Source organism: Bos grunniens, chromosome 15, assembly GCF_055505025.1.
Source record: "Bos grunniens cultivar Pamir isolate PY7600 chromosome 15, Bosgru_T2T1.0, whole genome shotgun sequence".
Classification (NCBI taxonomy): domain Eukaryota; kingdom Metazoa; phylum Chordata; class Mammalia; order Artiodactyla; family Bovidae; genus Bos; species Bos grunniens.
The window spans coordinates 35,761,395-35,783,445 of record NC_141179.1 but is presented as its reverse complement, the minus strand read 5'-3'; positions in this window follow the sequence as shown (position 1 = coordinate 35,783,445).

The window sequence follows — 22,051 nt, the reverse complement described above, 5'->3', positions numbered from 1 at the left end:
GGGGATGTAAATTGTTACAGCCACTATGGAAAATGATATGGAGGTTCCTCAAAAAATGAAAACTAGAATTACCATTTTGTTGTTCAGTTGCTCAGTCATGTCCAACTAAAAACAGCAGCACACCAGGCTTCCCTTTCCTTCACCATCTCCTGGAGCTTGCTCAAACTCATGTCCACTGAGTCGGTGATGCCACCTAAACATCTCGTCCTCTGTTGTCCCTTTCTCCTCTTGCCTTCTGTCTTTCCCAGCATCAGGGTCTTTTCCAGTGAGTTGTCTCTTCATATCAGGCAGCCAAAGTATCAAAGCTTCAGCTTCAGCATCAGTCCTTCCAATGAATGTTCAGGGTTGAGTTCCTTTAGGATTGATTGGTTTGATCTCCTTGCAGTCCAAGGGACTCTCAAGAGTCTTCTTAACACCACAGTTCAAAAGCATCAATTCTTCGGCGCTCAGCTTTCTTCACAGTCCAACTCTCACATCCATACATGACTACTGGAAAAACCATAGCCTTGACTAGACGGACCTTTGTTGGCAAAGTAATGTCTCTGCTTTTGAATATGCTATCTAGGTTGGTCATAACTTTACTTCCAAGGAGTAAGCGCCTTTTAATTTCATGGCTGCAATCACCATCTGCAGTGATTTTGGAGCCCCCAAAAATAAAGTCTGACACTGTTTCCACTGTTTCCCCATCTATTTGCCATGAAGTGATGGGGCCAGATGCCATGATTTTTGTTTTCTGAATGTTGAGCTTTAAGCCAACTTTTTCACTCTCCTCTTTCACTTTCATCAAGAGGCTCTTTAGCTCTTCACTTTCTGTCATAAAGGTGGTGTCATCTGTATATTTGAGATTATTGATATTTCTCCCTGCAATCTTGATTCCAACTTGTGCTTCCTCCAGCCCAGTGTTTCTCATGATGTACTCTGCATATAAGTTAAATAAGCAGCGTGACAATATACAGCCTTGACGTACTCCTTTCTCAATTTGGAACCAGTCCATGTTTGGTTCTAACTGTTGCTTCTGGACCTGCATACAGGTTTTGCAGGAGGCAGGTAAGCTGGTCTGGTATTCCCATCTCTTTAAGAGTTTTCCACAGCTTTTTGTGATCCACACAGTCAAAGGCTTTAGCGTAGTCAATGAAGCAGATGTTCTTCTGGAATTCTCTTGCTTTTTCTATGATCCAACAGATGTTGGCAATTTGATCTCTGGTTCCTCTGCCTTTTCTAAAACCAGCTTGAACATCTGGAAGTTCTCAGTTCACGTACTGTTGAAGCTTAGCTTGGAGAATTTTGAGCATTACTTTGCTAGCATGTGAAATGAGTGTAATTGTGCGGTAGTTTGAACATTCTTTGGCATTGCCTTTCTTTGGGATTGGAATGAAAACTGACCTTTTCCACTCCTGTGGCCACTGCTGAGTTTTCCAAATTTGCTTGCATATTGAATGCAACACTTTACAGCATCATTTTTAAGGATTTGAAACAGCTCAACTGGAATTCCATCACCTCCACCCTCTTTGTTCATAGTGATGCTTCTTAAGGCCCACTTGACTTTGTACTCCAAGATGTCTGGCTGTAGGTGAGTGATCACAACATTGTGGTTATCTGCGTCATGAAGATCATTTTTTGTATATTTCTTCTGTGTATTCTTGGCATCTCTTCTTAATATCTTCTGTTTCTGTTAGGTCCATATCATTTCTGTCCTTTATTGTGTCCATATTTGCATTAAATGTTCCCTTGGTATTTCTAATTCTCTTGAAGAGATCTCTAGTCTTTCCCATTCTATTGTTTTCCTCTATTTCTTTGCACTGTTCACTTAGGAAGGCTTTCTTATCTCTCCTTGCTATTCTTTGGAACTCTGAATTCAGATGGGTATATTGTTCTTTGTCTCCTTTGCCTCTCACTTCTCTTCTTTTTTCAGCTATTTGCAAGGCCTCCTCAGACAACCATTTTGCCTTCTTGCATTTCTTTTTCTTGGGGATGATTTTGATCACTGCCTCCTGAACAATGTTACAAACCCCCATACAAATTACCATATAATCCAGCAATTCTACTTCTGGGTATTTATCCAAAGGAAATGAAAACACTAACTTGAAAAAGTTATCTGCGCCCCTGTGTTCACTGCAGCATTATTTACAATAGCCAAGACATGGAAACAATCTACATGTCCATCAATGAATGAATGGATAAATAAAATAAACATATAAAACAATAGAATATTATTGAGCCACAAAAAAGAAGACAATTCCTCCATTTCTGACAACATGGGTGAACCCTGAGAACATTATGCTAAGTGAAATAAGTCAGACAGAAAAAGACAAATACCATATGATCTCATTATATATGGAATCTAAAAAACAAACATGAAAACAGGAACTCACAGATACAGAGAACACATTGGTGGTTGCCAGAGGCAATGTGGATCAAGATCAGGTGAAATGAGTGAAGGTAGTCAAAAGGTACAAACTTCCAATTATAAAATAAATCCTGGAGATGTCAAGTAAAGCATGGTGACTATAGCTTATTTTTATTATTCTATATTAATTTTCATTGGAGTATAGTTGATATAATGTGCTAGCTTCAGGTGACGGAGAAGGCAATGGCACCCCACTCCAGTACTCTTGCCTGGAAAATCCCATGGATGGAGGAGCCTGGAAGGCTGCAGTTCATGGGGTCGCTGAGGGTCGGACACGACTGAGCGACTTCACTTTCACTTTTCACTTTCATGCATTGGAGAAGGAAATGGCAGCCCACTCCAGTGTTTTTGCCTGGAGAATCCCAGGGACAGGGGAGCCTGGTGGGCTGCCGTCTATGGGGTCGCACAGAGTCAGACACGACTGAAGCGACTTAGCAGCAGCAGCAGCAGCTTCAGGTGAACAGCAAAGTGAATCAGTTATACATATACATATACCCGCTTTTTTAAAAGATTTTTTTCCCACACAGGTTCAGTTCAGTTGCTCAGTTGTGTCCAACTCTTTGTGACCCCATGAATCACAGCACGCCAGGCCTGCCTGTCCATCACCAACTCCCGGAGTTCACTCAGACTCACGTCCATTGAGTCAGTGATGCCATCCAGCCATCTCATCCTCTGTCGTCCCCTTCCCCTCCTGCCCCCAATCCCTCCCAGAATCAGAGTCTTTTCCAATGAATTAACTCTTCGAATGAGGTGGCCAAAGTACTGGAGTTTCAGCCTTAGCATCATTCCTTCCAAAGAAATCCCAGGGCTGATCTCCTTCATAATGGACTGGTTGGATTTCCTTGCAGTCCAAGGGATTCTAAAGAGACTTCTCCAAGACCACAGTTCAAAAGCATCAATTCTTCGGCGCTCAGCTTTCTTCACAGTCCGACTCTCACATCCATACATGACCACTGGAAAAACCATAGGGTAATTATAATTACCCATATAGGTAATTATAGACTATTGCATAGAATTCTCTGTGCTATACAGTCAGTTGTTTATATAGTTTAAATACTGTATTTCATATTTAAAAGTTGCTAAGAGAGTAAATCTTAAGTCTCATCACAAGAAAAAAAATCTTATCTAGGTGTGGTGATGGACATTTAACTAGATATTGTGGTGATCATTTTGATCTAGGGACTAGCAATACTGGTATCACCTTGGTATTTATGAGAAATGCCTCACTGTAGACCTACTGAATCAGAATCTGCATTTTTAACAAGACCCCCAGGTAATCTGTATGTTCATTTAAATTTGAGAAGCAGTGGATTAGGGGATTTGATGAAGGTGAAAATTTTTGCAATCAGGATACTGATGATAATTCTGGGTGAATTGTCAGGATCAGAGGTTAGCATTTTTTTTTTTTTTTCTGTAAAGAGTCAGATAGTAAATATATTGGCTTTGAGAGCCATACATTCTACATTATAACCACTGAACCCTACTCTTGTAGTACAAAAGTAATCAGAGACACGACATAGGCAGGTGAGTGTGGCTGCTGAGAATGGCTGTGTTCCAATAAAACTATTTATAAAAAACAGGCAGTGAAGGAGTCTTTGGACCTAGAAAAGAAAACAGTGTCAAAGGTCCTTGCTGAATCATCTAACTTCAGAGAAAACAAAACAGAACTTTAGGTCTCGCCCAGATGCTCCAAGCTGGTTATATCTATCTGAGACTTATCACCCCCTGTCCAGAAACCTTCCACCCTCTACATCTGCCAGAGACTTATCACCCCCTGCCCAGAGGACTTATCACCCCCTGCCCAACTACAAATGCCATCTCAACTAAAGAATACCCCAAACATCCCACCTGACTAATGTTTCCCTTATCGCTTCCGCAAACCTCCCTTTAAATATGAAACCTCCCTGATCCCTCTTACACTCAGCCTGGTTGTTAGGCCGACTGTCGCCCCTCCTTGCCTGAATAAGGTAACCTACTTCCGTTGAGGTCCTCTCTCCTTCTTTTCTGCCTCGACCTGAACTATACCTTACATTTTTGGTGCCAAAACCCGGGAGAGGGTGAGGCACTTGTCTCACTCTCTCTGTTTCTCTTACTCTCCCTCCCTCTCATTGTTTTCCCTTTTCCAGGAGTCTGGGAGCGTGAACACCCACCGAGCTCACTTTCTGCCAGGGCTCATAAGATCCCCTCGGGGATGCCTAGTGCCTTTGTGAGTGGTACAAGCCTTGTTCTAAGGCTTTACCGGTGCTTTGCGTACCCCCAGGCCTCGGCTCTACCCCCTTTCTCTCTCTCTCTCTCTGATGACCAGTGGAATAGGGAACTCTTGCCATTCGACCACTCTACATGCAACACTCCACTCAAGCCAGCCCCTAGATTAAGGTAAGATCTGGACCGTGTTCTAGAGGCGCCCTAGAACTCAGTCCTCTCTGGGTCTTGGGGACCCCGGTCTAGGGCCACTCTGTAGGTGACGGTGGAGGACACTCCACCTCGACACAGAGCTCTCTTCTCATAACTCCTATTGCGACTACGGGTGACGACTCGAACTCCCAATAGGAGCCTCTGCTTGCCTTTCAGTTAAGGAGTCTGGCCAATCTGTCTCAAAAGATTCCCCTCTGGCCTATGTTCTCAAAAATCTCAAATTGCTCTTACTCACCGAACTCAAAGCTAACCACTTAAAACAACTCTGTAAACAGATCTGGCCTCAATACTAATTAGACAGTCAAGAACGCTGACCTGAATTCGGCACATTTGACTTTCAGTTCAGTTCAGTCGCTCAGTCGTGTCCAACTCTTTGCAACCCCATGAACTGCAGCATGCCAGGCTTCCCTGTCCATCACCAACTCCTGGAGTTCACTCAAACTCATGTCCACTGAGTCAGTGATGCCATCCAGCCATCTCATCCTCTGTCGACCCCTTCTCCTCCTGCCCTCAATCCCTCCCAGCATCAGAGTCTTCAATGAGTCAACTCGTTGCATGAGGTGGCTAAAGTACTGGAGTTTCAGCTTTAGCATCATTCCTTCCAAAGAACACCCAGGACTCCTTTAGAATGGACTGGTTGGATCTCCTTGCAGACCAAGGGACTCTCAAGAGTCTTCTCCAACACCACAGTTCAAAAGCATCAATTCTTCGCGCTCAGCTTTCTTCACAGTCCAACTCTCATGTCCATACATGACCACTGGAAAAACCATAGCCTTGACTAGACGGACCTTTGTTGGCAAAGTAATGTCTCTGCTTTTGAATATGCTATCTAGGTTGGTCATAACTTCCCTTCCAAGGAGTAAGCGTCTTTTAATTTCATGGCTGCAGTCACCATCTGCAGTGATTTTGGAGCTCAAAAAAATAAAGTCTGACACTGTTTCCACTGTTTCCCCATCTATTTCCCATGAAGTGATGGGACCAGATGCTATGATTTTTGTTTTCTGAATGTTGAGCTTTAAGCCAACTTTCTCACTCTCCACTTTCACTTTCATCAAGAGGCTTTTGAGTTCCTCTTCACTTTCTGCCATAAGGGTGGTGTCATCTGCATCTCTGAGGTTAATGATATTTCTCCCAGCAATCTTGATTCCAGCTTGTGCTTCCTCCAGTCCAATGTTTCTCATGATGTACTCTGCATATAAGTTAAATAAGCAGGGTGACAATATACAGCCTTGACGTACTCCTTTTTCTATTTGGGACCAGTCTGTTGTTCCATGTCCAGTTCTAACTGTTGCTTCCTGACCTGCATATAGGTTTCTCAAGAGGCAGATCAGGTGGTCTGGTATTCCCATCTCATTCAGAATTTTCCACAGTTTATTGTGATCCACACAGTCAAAGGCTTTGGCATAATCAATAAAGCAGAAATAGATGTTTTTTCTGGAGCTCTCTTGCTTTTTCCATGATCCAGCGGATGTTGGCAATTTGATCTCTGGTTCCTCTGCCATTTCTGAAACCAGCTTGAACATCTGGAAGTTCATGGTTCACGTATTACTGAAGCCTGGCTTGGAGAATTTTGAGTATTACTTTACTAACGTGTGAGATGAGTGCAACTGTGTGGTAGTTTGAGCATTCTTTGGCATTGCCCTTCTTTAGGATTGGAATGAAAACTGACCTTTTCCAGTCCTGTGGCCACTGCTGAGTTTTCCAAATTTGCTGGCATGTTGAGTGCAGCACTTTCACAGCATCATCTTTCAGGATTTGAAATAGCTCAGCTGGAATTCCATCACCTCCACTAGCTTTGTTCATAGTGATGCTTTCTAAGGCCCACTTGACTTCACATTCCAGGATGTCTGGCTCTAGGTGAGTGATCACACCGTCGTGATTATCTGGGTCGTGAAGATCTTTTTTGTACAGTTCTTCTGTGTATTCTTGCCACCTCTTCTTAATATCTTCTGCTTCTGTTAGGTCCATACCATCTCTGTCCTTTATCGAGCCCATCCTTGCATGAAATGTTCCCTTGGTATCTCTAATTTTCTTGAAGAGATCTCTAGTCTTTCCCATTCTGTTGTTTTCCTCTGTTTCTTTGCATTGATTGCTGAGGAAGGCTTTCTTATCTCTTCTTGCTATTCTTTGGCACTCTGCATTCAGATCCTTATATCTTTCCTTTTCTCCTTTGCTTTTCACTTCTCTTCTTTTCACAGCTATTTGTGAGGCCTCCCCAGACAGCCATTTTGCTTTTTTGCATTTCTTTTCCATGGGGATGGTCTTGATCCCTGTCTCCTGTGCAATGTCATGAACCTCGGTTCATAGTTCATCTGGCACTCTATCTATCAGATCTAGGCCCTTAAATCTATTTCTCACTTCCACTGCATAATCATAAGGGATTTGATTTAGGTCATACCTGAATGGTCTAGTGGTTTTTCCTACTTTCTTCAATTTAAGTCTGAATTTGGTAATAAGGAGTTCATGATCTGAGCCACAGTCAGCTCCTGGTCTTGTTTTTGCTGACTATATAGAGCTTCTCCATCTTTCGCTGCAAAGAATATAATCAATCTGATTTTGGTGTTGACCATCTGGTGATGTCCATGTGTAGAGTCTTCTCTTGTGTTGTTGGAAGAGGGTGTTTGCTATGACCAGTGCGTTCTCTTGGCAAAACTCTATTAGCCTTTGCCCTGCTTCATTCTGTATTCCAAGGGCAAATTTGCCTGTTATTCCAGGTGTTTCTTGACTTCCTACTTTTGCATTCCATTTCTCTATAATGAAAAGGACATCTTTTTTGGGTGTTAGTTCTAAAAGGTCTTGTAGGTCTTCATAGAACCATTCAACTTCAGCTTCTTCAGCATTACTGGTTGGGGCATAGACTTGGATTACTGTGATATTGAATGGTTTGCCTTGGAAACGAACAGAGATCATTCTGTCCTTTTTGAGATTGCATCCAAGTACTGTATTTTGGGCTCTTTTGTTGACCATGATGGCTACTCCATTTCTTCTAAGGGATTCCTGCCCACAATAGTAGATATAATGGTTGTCTGAGTTAAATTCACCCATTACAGTCCATTTTAGTTCGATGATTCCTAAAGTGTCGACGTTCACTCTTGCCATCTCCTGTTTGACCACTTCCAATTTGCCTTGACTGATGGATCTGACATTCCAGGTTCCTATGCAATATAGCTCTTTACAGCATTGGACCTTGCTTCTATCACCAGTCACATCCATAACTGGGTATTGTTTTTGCTTTGGCTCCATCCCTTCATTCTTTCTGGAGTTATTTCTCCACTGATCTCCAGTAGCATATTGGGCACCTACTGACCTGGAGAGTTCCTCTTTCAGTATCCTATCATTTTGCCTTTTCATACTGTTCATGGGGTTCTCAAGGCAAGAATACTGAAGTGGTTTGCCATTCCCTTCTCCAGTGGACCTAATTCTGTCAGACCTCTCCACCATGACCTGCCCGTCTTGGGTGGCCCCACAGAGCATGGCTTAGTTTCATTGAGTTAGACAAGGCTGTGGTCTGTGTGATTAGATTGACTAGTTTTCTGTGATTATGGTTTCAGTGTGTCTGCCCTCTGATGCCTTCTCGCAACACCTACCGTCTTACTTGGGTTTCTCTTACCTTGGACGTGGGGTATCTCTTCAGGGCTGCAAAGCGCAGCCACTGCTCCTTACCTTGGATGAGGGGTATCTCCTCACTGCCACCCCTCATTTGACTTTAACAATCTTCAAAATCTCACTGACTTCCTTAAACAGAATGGCAAGTGGTCAAAGGTCCCATATGCCTAAGCCTTTTGGGCCCTTCAGAGCAGGCCCTCCCTATGCAAGGCCTGCTCCACTCACGAGGTCCTTCTATGCACCTTGCTTCCCAAGCAAAAGGGCTCTTCTTCTTCAACTAACAGCCGACTGCAACCTTCTGCACCCCAGGAGTTCGACCCCGCGGATGAGCCCCCTTCCTACCCATCACCCCACCAACCCTCTCCTTCCCCCTCATCCAACTCACCTACTGACCCCAAAACATCTCCTGACTCCCCATAGACCCCACTACCCCATCTCCCTGACTCCCCCTGCCCACTTCTCTCCCCTCCTCCCCACATAGTCACGTACCCAACACATGTTTCCCCTGAGAGAGGTGGCAGGATCAGAGGGCCCCACCCAAGTCCATGTGCCATTTTCTTTTTTTTTTTTTTTCAATTTCCAATTTTTAAAAATTTTATTTAATTGGAGGCTAAGTACTTGACAATATTGTAGTGGTTTTTGCCATACATTGACATAAATTAGCCATGGGTGTACATGTGTTCCCCATCCTGAACCCCCCTCCCACTTTCCTCTGCATTCCATCCCTCTGGGTCATTCCATTGCACCAATCCTGAGCACCCTTTCTCATACATCGAACCTGGACTGGTGATCTGTTTCACATATAATATACATGTATCAATGCTATTTTCTCAAATCATCCCACCCTTGCCTTCTCCAAGAGTCCAAAAGACTGTTCTATACATCTGTGTCTCTTTTGCTGTCTTGCATATAGGGTTATCGTTACCATCTTTCTATATTCCTTATATATGAGTTATTATACTGTATTGATGTTTTTCTTTCTGACTTACTTCACTCTGTATAATAGGCTCCAGTTTCATCCCCCTCATTAGAACTGATTCAAATGTATTCTTTTTAATGGCTGAGTAATATTCCACAGCTTTCTTATCCATTCGTCTGCTGATGGACATCTAGGTTGCTTCCATGTCCTGGCTATTATAAACGGTGCTGTGATGAATATTGGGGTACATGTGTCTCTTTCAGTTCTAGTTTCCTAGGTGTGTATATCCAGCAGTGGGATTGCTGGGTCATATGGCAGTTCTATTTCCAGTTTTTTAAGGAATCTCCACACTGTTCTCTTTAGTGGCTCTACAAGTTTGCATTGCCACCAACAGTGTAAGAAGGTTCCCTTTTCTCCACACCCTCTCCAGCATTTATTGTTTGTAGATTTTTGGATAGCAGCCATTCTCACTGGCATGAGATGGTACCTCATTGTGGTTTTGATTTGCATTTCTCTGATAATTGATGTTGAACATCTTTCATGTGTTTGTTAGCCATCTGTATGTCTTCTTGGGAGAAATGTCTGTTTAGTTCTTTGGCTCATTTTTGATTGGGTCGCTTATTTTTCTAGAACTGAGCTGCAGGAGTTGCTTGTATATTTTTGAGATTAATTCTTGGTCAGTTGCTTCATTTGCTATTCTGAAGCCCATTCTGAAGGCTGCCTTTTCACCTTGCTTATAGTTTCATTCATTGTGCAAAAGCTTTTAATTTTAATTAGATCCCATTTGTTTATTTTTGTTTTTATTTCCATTACTCTGGGAGGTGGGTCATAGAGGATCCTGCTATGATTTAAGCCAGAGAGTGTTTTGCCTATGTTTTCCTCTGGGAGTTTTATAGTTTCTGGTCTTACATTTAGATCTTTAATCCATTTTGGGTTTATTTTTGTGTATGGTGTTAGAAAGTGTTTCATTCTTTTACAAGTGGTTCTAGTTTCATTCTTTTACAAGTGGTTGACCAGTTTTCCCAGCACCACTTTTTAAGAGATTGTCTTTTCTCCAGTGTATATTCTTGCCTCCTTTGTCAAAGATAAAGTGACCATAGGTGTATGGATTTATCTCTGGGCTTTCTATTTTGTTCCACTGATCTATATTCCTGTCTTTGTGCCAGTACCATACTGTCTTGATGACAGTTGCTTTGTAGTAGAGCCTGAAGTCAGACAGGTTGATTCCTCCAGTTCCATTCTTCTTTCTCAAGATTGCCATGGCTATTTGAGTTTTTTTGTATTTCCATACAAATTGTGAAATTATTTGTTCTAGTTCTGTGAAAAATACCATTGGTACCTTGATAGGGATTGCATTGAATCTATAGATTGCTTTGGGTAGTATACTCATTTTCACGATATTGATTCTTCCGATTCATGAACACAGTATATTTCTCCATCTATTGTGTCCTGTTTGACTTATTTCATCAGTGTTTTATAGTGTTCTATATATGTCTTTTGTTTCGTTAGGTAGATTTATTCCTAAGTATTTTATTCTTTTCACTGCAGTGGTGAATGGAATTTTCCCCTTAATTTCTCTTTCTGTTTTCTCATTGTTGGTGTATAGGTGTGTTTCATTGTTAATTTTCTGTTTAGTTGATCTATCCAAAGGTGTGAGTAGGGTATTAAGTCTCCCACTATTATTGTGTTATTGTTAATTTCCCCTTTCATACTTGTTCAGTTCAGTTCAGTTTAGCCGCTCAGTCGTGTCTGACTCTTTGCGACCCCATGAATTAAAGCACACCAGGCCTCCCTGTCCATCACCAACTCCAGGAGTTCACTCAGACTCATGTCCATAGAGTTGGTGATGCCATCCAGCCATCTCATCCTCTGTCATCCCCTTCTTCTCCTGTCCCCAATCCCTTCCAGCACCAGAGTCTTCTCCAATGAGTCAACTCTTCACATGAGGTGGCCAAAGTACTGGAGTTTCAGCTTTAACATCAGTCTTCCAATGAACACCCAGGACTGATCTTCTTTAGAATGGACTGGTTGGATCTTCTTGCAGTCCAGGGAACTCTCAAGAGTCTTCTCCAGCACCACAGTTCAAAAGCATCAATTCTTCAGCGCTCAGCTTTCTTCACAGTCCAACTCTCATATCCATACATGACTACTGGAAAAACCATAGCCTTGACTAGACGGACCTTTGTTGACAAAGTAATGTCTCTGCTTTTCAATATGCTATCTAGGTTGGTCATAACTTCCCTTCCAAGGAGTAAGCGTCCTTTAATTTCATGGCTGCAATCACCATCTGCTGTGACTTTGGAGCCCCCAAAAATAAAGTCTGACACTGTTTCCACTGTTTCCCCATCTATTTGCCATGAAGTGATGGGACCAGATGCCATGATCTTCATTTTCTCTTTTTTTTTTTTTTTTCCGCCCTCCCCCCTCCCCATACCATCCCCCTGGGCCTTCCCAGCACACCAGCCCCAAGCATCCAGCATTGTGCACTGAACCTGGACTGGCATCTCGTTTCATACATGACATTTCACATGTTTCAATGCCATTCTCCCAAATCTTCCCACCCTCTCCCACAGAGTCCATAAGACTGTTCTATACATCAGTGTCTCTTTTGCTGTCTCGTATACAGGGTTATTGTTACCATCTTTCTAAATTCCATATATATGCGTTAGTATACTGTATTTATGTTTTTCCTTCTGGCTTACTTCACTCTGTATAATAGGCTCCAGTTTCATCCACCTCATTAGAACTGATTCAAATGTATTCTTTTTAATGGCTGAGTAATACTCCATTGTGTATATGTACCACAGCTTCCTCATCCATTCATCTGCTGATGGACATCTAGGTTGCTTCCATGTCCTGGCTATTATAAACAGTGCTGCGATGAACATTGGGGTACACGTGTCTCTTTCCCTTCTGGTTTCCTCAGTGTGTATGCCCAGCAGTGGGATTGCTGGATCATAAGGCAGTTCTATTTCCAGTTTTTTAAGGAATCTCCACACTGTTCTCCATAGTGGCTGTACTAGTTTGCATTCCCACCAACAGTGTAAGAGGGTTCCCTTTTCTCCACACCCTCTCCAGCATTTATTATTTGTAGACTTTTGGATCGCAGCCATTCTGACTGGTGTGAAATGGTACCTCATAGTGGTTTTGATTTGCATTTCTCTGATAAACAGTGATGTTGAGCATCTTTTCAAGTGTTTGTTAGCCATCTGTATGTCTTCTTTGGAGAAATGTCTATTTAGATCTTTGGCCCATTTTTTGATTGGGTCGTTTATTTTTCTGGAGTTGAGCTGTAGGAGTTGCTTATATATTTTTGAGATTAGTTGTTTGTCGGTTGCTTCATTTGCTATTATTTTCTCCCATTCTGAAGGCTGTCTTTTCACCTTGCTAATAGTTTACTTTGATGTGCAGAAGCTTTTAAGTTTAATTAGGTCCCATTTGTTTATTTTTGCTTTTATTTCCAATATTCTGGGAGGTGGGTCATAGAGGATCCTGCTGTGATGTATGTCGGAGAGTGTTTTGCCTATGTTCTCCTCTAGGAGTTTTATAGTTTCTGGTCTTATGTTGAGATCTTTAATCCATTTTGAGTTTATTTTTGTATATGGTGTTAGAAAGTGTTCTAGTTTCATTCTTTTACAAGTGGTTGACCAGATTTCCCAGCACCACTTGTTAAAGAGATTGTCTTTAATCCACTGTATATTCTGATCTTCATTTTCTGAATGTTGAGCCTTAAGCCAACTTTTTCACTCTCCTCTTTCACTTTCATCAAGAGGCATTTGTGTTCCTCTTCACTTTCTGCCGTAAGGGTGGTGTCAGCTGCATACTTGTTAGCATTTGCCTTACATATTGTGGTGTTCCTTTGTTGAGTGCATATATATTTATAAATTGTTATATCTTTTTCTTGGATAGATCCTTTGATCATTATGTAGTGTCCTTCTTTGTCCCTTTTCACAGCCTTTATTTTAAAGTATATTTTATCTGATATGAGTATTGCTACTCCTCCTTTCTTTTGGTCTTCATTTGTGTGGAATATCTTTTTCCAGCCCTTCAATTTCAGTCTGAATGTGTCCCTTGTTTTGAGGTGGGTCTCTTGTATACAACATATATACGGGTCTTGTTTTTGTATCCATTCAGCCAGTCTTTGTCTTTTGGTTGGGGCATTCAACCCATTTACATTTAAGGTAATTATTGATAAGTATGATCCTGTTGCCATTTACTTCGTTGTTTTGGGTTCAAGTTTATAAACCTTTTCTGTGTTTCCTGTCTAGAGAAGATCCTTTAGCATTTGTTGAAGAGCTGGTTTGGTGGTGCTAAATTCTCTGAACTTTTGCTTGTCTGTAAAGCTTTTGATTTCTCCTTCATATTTGAATGAGATCCTTGCTGGGTACAGTAATCTGGGTTGTAGGTTTTTCTCTTTCATCACTTTAAGTATGTCCTGCCATTCCCTTCTGGCCTGAACAGTTTCTATTGAAAGATCAGCTGTTATCCTTATGGAAATTCACTTGTGTGTTATTTGTTGTTTTTCTCTTGCTGCTTTTAATATTTGTTCTTTGTGTTTGATCTTTGTTAATTTGATTAATATGTGTCTTGTGGTGTTTCACCTTGGCTTTATCCTGTTTGGGACTCTCTGGATTTCTTGGACTTGGGTGGCTATTTCCTTCCCCATTTTAGGGAAGTTTTCAACTATTATCTCCTCAAGTATTTTCTCATGGCCTTTCTTTTTGTCTTCTTCTGAGACTCCTATGATTTGAATGTTGGGGCATTTAACATTGTCCCAGAGGTCTCTCAGGTTGTCCTCATTTCTTTTAATTCTTTATTCTTTTTTCCTCTCTGCTTCATTTATTTCTACCATTCTATCTTCTACCTCACTTATCCTATCTTCTGCCTCAGTTATTCTACTGTTGGTTCCCTCCAGAGTGATTTTGATCTCATTTATTGCATTATTCATTATTGATTGACTCTTTTCTATTTCTTCTAGGTCCTTGTTAAACATTTATTGCATCTTCTTAATCCTTGTCTCCAGGCTATTTATCCATAACTCCATTTTGTTTTCAATTTTTGGGATCATTTTTACTATCATTATTCTAAATTCTTTTCAGGTAGACTCCTCGTTTGCTTGGTTTGGTGGGCATTTATGATGTTTCTTTACCTGCTGAGTATTTCTCTGCCTTTTCATCTTGTTTAGATTGCTGTGTTTGGGGTGGCCTTTCTGTACTCTGGCAGTTTGTGATTCCTCTTTATTGTGGAGATTCCTCACTGTGGGTGGGGTTGGATGAGTGAGGGAAGCTTGTGTCAGTGTTCTGGTGGGTGGAGTTGGATCTCTTCTTTCTGGAGTGCAATGACATGTCCAGTAGTGAGTTTTGAGGTGTCTATGGGTTTGGTGTGAGTTTGGGCAGCCTGTATATTGAAGCTCAGGGTATGTTTCTGCATTGCTGGAGAATTTGCATGGTATGTCTTGCTCCGGAACTTGTTGGCCCTTGGGTGGTGCTTGGTTTCAGTGTGGTTATGGAGGCTTTTGGATGAGCTCTTATTGATTAATGTTCCCTGGGGTCAGGAGTTCTTTGGTGTTCTCAGGTTTTGGACTTAAGCCTCCTGCCTCTGTTTTTCAGTCTTATTCTTACAGTAGCCTCAAGACTTCTCCACCCATACGGCACCAATGATAAAACATCTAGGTTAATGATGAAAAGATTCTCCACAGTTAGGGAACCCAGAAAGGTTTACAGAGTTACATGGAGAAGAGAAGAGGGAGGAGGGAGATAGAGGTGACCAGGAGGAGAAAAGGAGGAATCAAAAGGAGAGAGACAGATCTAGCCAGTAAGCAGTTCCCTAAGTGTTCTCCACAGCCTGGAACACACAAAGAAATTTATAGAGTTGGGTAGAGAAGAAAAGGGGGAGGGAGCATAGAGGTGACTTAGGGGAGAAAAAGGAGAATGAAAAGGGAAGAGAGCAATCAAGTTAGTAATCACACCTCTTAGTAAAAACAGGTACTAAAGATTAGATTCTTAAAGGTACAAAATTGATAACAAATACCAAAAAGCAAAAATTAAAAATCTAGAGTAGAGGTTAGACTCTCGAAAATACAATCTTAAAAAAACCAAACAAAGTTACAAAAATTATAAAATAGATATATGAAGTTTGCTTTTAAAATAGGGTCTTTTTTTTTTTTTTTGCAAGGTAATAATAGGTTATGAAAATGAAAATTAAAGGAGTAATAGAGAACTTAAAAATAAAAAAACTAAAAAAAAATTTTTTTAAATGATAATAGTAAAAATATATCTAGGAATTTCTCTGGAGCTGTTGTGGGCAGTGTGGTCAGTTCAGTTTCAGATAGTTCCTTGATCTGTCTTATACTTCTCAAGATCTATAGGCCCCTTCCAATGTAGTCGGTGCTAACTTCAGGGTTTTAACCTGTTGCACCTGTCACTTCCAAAGTGGTTCTCTCTGTTTATTTTAGCTTCCTCTGTTTGCCAGTCTCTTCAGTGTCTAATTTCTGCCCTGACACAAGGCGGCAAAGGTGGTCACTTATTTAGGCTCACTTGTTCAGTCGTGCTGTGGGGAGGGAGGAATACTGCAAACAAATATCACTGGCATGTGTGGGGAGTGCTTGCAGTGTCTCGGCCTCACTGGGCTTGCACCCCAGTCTACACTTCTCAGGCTCTAGGTTGCTCTGCCGGAGAACTGTCTGAGGCGGGCCCTGGCTTGCGTGCACTTCCCAGGTCTAAGCCGCTTAGGTTCAGGTTCTTGGGTACTCCACAAAGGCACACACTCGTGTGCCCTTCCCAGGTTCGAGCAGCTCAGGCGACCAGGTGCTTGCCAAGCGCACTCTCCCCAGGTGCAGTGCGTCTTATCACCTCCCTGGTCCCAGCCGCTTCATCTCCTGGGTGGCAGCGGGCGTGCTGTGTGTCTCCTCTGGAGAGCTGATCTCTGGCTGTGACCCTCCTGGTGGGTGTCAACCGTCCAGAACCCCAAGAAGTCTTGGTTAACAACTGGGAGCCTACTTTCAGTTTGGTAGAGGATGCCTTCCCTGGGGCCGAGATTGCCCCTTTCTGGCTCTGGCTGCACACCCCCGGCCCCCTGCCTCCCTGCCTCCGGCTGGGGATGGGCTGATCCGGCCGGGGATGGGCTGATCCGCAGCGACTAGCTCTCCTCTGGTATTTGCTCAGTCCTTTGTTCTGTGAATTCTGTGAACCCGGCAGTGACTTAGGTTAGGGCTTTTTGCGGGATAGTTCTCTCTCTCTTTTTTCTCTCTCTCTGGCTATCCCACAGTTTGGGTTGTTATCTCCAGTTAGTTCCCGTAGATTGCCCTCAGGGCATTCAGGCCCGGTTACCCTAAGCAGTGCAGCTCGCACCTCCCTGTTCAGCCTCTGCTTGCTGGTGGCGGATGCCAGAGTCGGGGCTACTTCTCTGCTGGGAGTTGCCATTAGGCACGTATTCTGTGGGTTTTATTTATTTATTTATTTCTCCTCCTGGTTATGTTGCCCTCTGGGATTCCAAAACTCCCCACAGACCCGCCAATGAGAGGGTCTCCTGGTGTTTGGAAACTTCTCTTTTAGGACTCCCTTTCCAGGACTGTTCTCCATCCCTAACTCTTTTGTCTCTGTTTTTATCTTTTAAAATATAAAAGACAAAATATGTACTACCTCCTTTCAAAGACAATGGGCTGCCTTTCTGGGTGCCTGATGTCCGCTGCCAGCATTCAGAAGTTGTTTTGTGGAATTTGCTCAGCGTTCAAATGTTCTTTCAATGAATTTGTGGGGGGAAAAGTGGTCTCCCCGTCCTATTCCTCCGCCATCTTAGGACCCCCCCCCCCACTCCCAACCATGTGCCATTTTTCATTGTTAGACATGAGTCAGACAGAAGAAAAGTTAGGATCATTTTCCAAAAATCCTACCAGATATAGAAAAAAATTCTTGAGACTCTCCCAGGCCTATAACCTCACATGGAGTGATGTATATTATATTCTAAATGCCACTCTCACCCCAGATGAGAAAGACCGTATCTGGCAAGCAGCGAAAGCCCATGCTGATCACTTACATAACTAAGACCAGGATAGCCCAGTTGCTGATGAGGCGGTGCCTCAGTTAGATCCCCATTGGACCTACCAGCCCGGTGACCCAGGTTTCAGGAGACTCAATCATATGATTACCTGCTTTCTAAAAGGAATGCAGAAAAATACTCATATCCATGTCAATTATGATAAAGTCAGGGAAATCACCCAAGGGGCAGATGAAAATCCAGCTTTATTCTTGGCATGCCTCACAGAGGCAGTCCAGAAGTATACCAACCTAGATATTACCACCCCTGCTGGGTTCCTCTACCTTCGTGTTCAATTCATCAGTCAGTTAGCCCCTGACATTAGACGCAAGCTTCAACAACTAGAGAAGGGCCCTGAGACCCCCCAAAGAGGCCTTCTAGAAGTAGCCTTCAAGGTGTTCAATAATAGAGAGGAGGAGGCTAAGAGAGAAAAGGACCGTGAGAGAAAAGCTAAATATGCCTTTTTGGCGGCAGCAATTAAGGGAAGAGATCAGCCTGGCCCAAGTCTCCCAGAATGGGGGTTAAGACGCCTCCCGGGACCCTGCTTTTGATGCAACCAGTTGGGACACTGGTCGAAGGCATGCCCAAACCCACGGCCCCCCAACAAAAGCATGCCCAACCTGTAGTCAGTTGGGGACACTGGAACATGGACTGTCCCCAGGAACGCCTTGACACTGGTGGGGAGGTCCCCACCTCCCAGATCTGGAGAGTGGAATGTCCACAGGGTCACCCTGGCACTCCTGGGGATATCCCCACTTCTCCCTAAAACCCTAGCCCAGCCCTATGAGAGTTGTTCCAATGACAGGGTCTGGGTTCCAGTCCCCCAGCCTGTGTCCCAGACACGAGCTCGGGACTTAGGGTAGACAGGGTAGTGGCGGGAAAAAAGACCTTGTTTATACTAGACACTGGAGCTGCTTTCTCTCTCTTAACTTCCTATTCTGGCCCAACTCAAGGCTCAGAACTCACAATCAAGAGGGTCTCTGGAGTTCCCTTAAGGCCAAAAATCAGCCCTCCATTACTCTGTCAATTTGGAAAATCGACCCTCATACACTCATTCCTCATAATGCCTCAGTGCCTGATGGCACTCCTAGGGAGAGATTTGTTATTCACAATGGCGGTCTTTATTACCATACCCCACTTTGATACAGGCTCTATATTCTGCATGCAGATGGCACCTGGACCATCCCTATCCCTCATCCCTGACCTTCCCTTGGATCTACCCGCCTTAGACCTCCAAATCTGGGACACTGATCACCAATCTATAGCCAAACATCATCCCCCAGTCCACATTACCCTAAAGGACACCTTGACTATAATCACCCAACAATAGTACTCTCTAAACCTGGAGGTCCACAAGGGACTTAAGCCTATCATAGACTGTCCTCTTCAAGCCTGTACCTTAACTCCTACCCATTCACCACACAACACCCTTATTTTGGGAGTAAGGAAGGGACCAAACTCTTGGAGTCTGGTCCAGGATCTGCGAAAAATCAATGAGGCCATCACACGAACATTCCCAGTAGTCCCTAACCCTTACACCCTTCTGTCTGCCATACCTCTGACTGCAACCCACTTCACAGTATTAGATCTCAAAGACACCTTTTTCACCATCTCCCTCCATGCCCTCTCCCAACCCCTTTTCACCTTCACCTGGCAAGACCCCGAGACTCATGTTTCCCAACAACTAACATGGACAGTTCTCTCCGAGAGGTTCAGAGACAGCCCCCACTTTTTTGGACAGGCTTTACAAAAGGACCTACAGACACTCGACCCAGCCCCAAGTCATCTCCTCCAATACGTAGATGACCTCCTCCTTTAGAGCCCAACCCGAAAACTCTGCCTCCAACATACTGCCAAATTCCTCGGGGCCCTGGGATCCTGGGGTTATCGGGTGTCCCGATCCAGGGCCCAAATAACCCAGACAGAAGTCACCTACCTGGGGCTCTCCATATCCCACCTACAAAGAACTATTCACCCATATAGAATCCAGGCCTTAATTAACTGTCCACTTCCAAAAACAAAAAGGGAACTCCTGTCTATCCTTGGCCTCCTAAACTTTTTCCGTATCTGGATCCCTAACTTCTCCCTCATTACAATGCCACTTTGTGAAGCAACTAAAGGATATCTGGATAAGCCCCTCTTTAAGCCCTCCTTGCTGGCCAATCCTATTCACCAGCTCACCTAGAGCCTCCTCCGAGTACCAACTCTCTACCTGCAGGATCACACCAGACCATTCTTTCTCTTTGCCCATTCCAACCAAGAACAGGCCCTGGGACTTCTATGTCAGCAGGCTGGAGACACCTCGGCTCCCATAGCCTATCTATCAAAACAGCTGGACATTGTGACCAAGGGGTGGCCTCCCTGTATACAGGCCATGGCTGCTATCGCAGCCCTTATACCAGCAGCAAATAAACTCTCTAGGCATGCCCCTTTAACAGTTTGTTCTCCACACACCTTCCGAGACTTACTATCACATCCGTCTTTCCTCTCCCTTCCCCCTTCCAGGGTACAGGTCCTACATGCCTTTTCTCCTTGACCCTCAGCTCTCATTCTCCCCGTGCTTTCCCGTTAACCCCGCCAGCTTGTTACCCACATCTTCTACAACAGACCTCCTTCTACATAGCTGCAGCCTAACAGTAGATCTTACCCAAAATCCCTTCCAACAATTTAACAGATCAGCCCATCCTAGACCCAGACACCTCACACTGGTTCGTTGATGGCAGCTCTCAAAAATCCCCACCCTTCGTGGCACTATATGCCATCATCTGGGAGACCTTTGTCATAATCATGGGACCCAGACAATTGAAGCTTCACCTCTGCCACCTCACACCACCTCCCAACAGGCAGAACCGATAGCTCTCACCAGAGCTTTGACTCTGGCTAAAAATCGAAGGGTTAACATCCACACAGACTCCAAATATGCCTATAACATACTTCACTCAAACATCCTAATATGGAAAGAGGTTTCCTAACCCCAAAGGGATCCCCCATTATTAATTCAGACCTGATCCACAAACTTCCAGAGGCAGCACTCTTACCAAACAAAGCCACCATCCTCCACTGTAGGGGATATCAAAAAGGAAGTCTCATATCAGCCTACAATAATGCTGCAGACCAGAAGGCAAAGGAGATAGCCCTGTCCCATCCTTCCCTCCAGTCCCCTGTATTCTTAGCCCTGACTCCATCCGACCCTCCCACCACCAGAGAAATCCTCTCTTATCTATACTCACTCTTTCATTCCTCATCCAAGACACTCCAACAGTTCCTCCATAACCACTTCCCCATATCCACTGCTGACCAACAATATTTAGATAACCTTACCCGCTCCTGTCAAACATGTCAACGTACTAATCCCAATTCCAACCTTAAATCAACATCCTTTCCAACCCATCAAATGCGAGGCAGCCTCCCAGCATAGGAATGGCAGATAGACTTTACTCATATGCCCCCGGTTTGGAGAGTCAGATACCTCCTGGTCCTTGTGGACACCTTTTCAGGATGGGTAGAAGCATTTCCCACTACACACAAAAGAGCCCACAACGTGGCCCAAATCCTCCTCACAGAAATTATCCCCAGGTTTGGCCTGCCTTCATCCCTACAGTCTGATAATGGCCCGGAATTTACGTCCAAGGTCACCCAACAACTTGTCCAATTCTTACAGATACCCTGGAAATTTCACATTCCATATCATCCCCAGTCCTTAGGAAAGGTAGAAAGGATGAATAGAATAATCAAAGAAACTCTTACCAAACTAACCCTCGAGGTACATCTGGATTGGACTAAACTTTTGCCGATTGTTCTCAGAGTACGGGCTTTGCCCAGAAAGCCCCTAGGGCTGAGCCCCTTTGCGGTAATGTTTGGAAGGCCCATACTCCCTCCTGGACTACCCCCTGAACCTCCTCCCATACCAAGCTGCCTACATTCCCCTCTGCTGGCAGAACTCCGCAATGCCCTCTGGAAATACATCAACCACAACTTCCCTGCCCCTGACCCCAAGCCTCCCTGCCCCCTTTACAAACTGGGGACATGGTCTATCTGTGTAATAATCCCCAGGGCGACCTAACCCCAAAGTGGCAGGGACCATTCAAAATCATCCTCCTTACCCCAACTGCAGCTAAACTCGAAAAGATCACCTCCTGGGTACACCTCTCTCAACTAAAATGGGTCACCCCCAATCCTGCGCTGCCCTCCTTAACTGACCCCTATCAGGTCTCCCTCACAGGACCCACCTCCTTAAAATTCACCCGGCAACAACACCTGTCAACCATCCAAGAAGACACTGCATGACCTGGACTCTCTTCAACCTACAACTGTTTCTGACCCAACTACTACAAGACCTCTGGACCAGCGCCCCGACAGGAACCTCCTTCAAAGACCTGACCAAACTGATGTCTCAACTGGTGTCTCAAGGCTTCAGGGAACCTTCTATGACCTGACTCCAGACGAAATTGATTTCTTTACTCTCATTCTCTACATCATTCTACATCCTAATGAACACTGTTCCTCCTCAGATTCAAGCAACCTCCAACTTGGGGCCTTCTGCCCCTCACCCTGACTGGCCTCTCCCCATCTCTCTAACTATAACTGCCCTCTTAATTTTAGTCCTTGCTATATGCCTAGTAACTGTCTCCCCTCAGGACTGGTCACCTATCCTTCGTCTTTCCATAGGT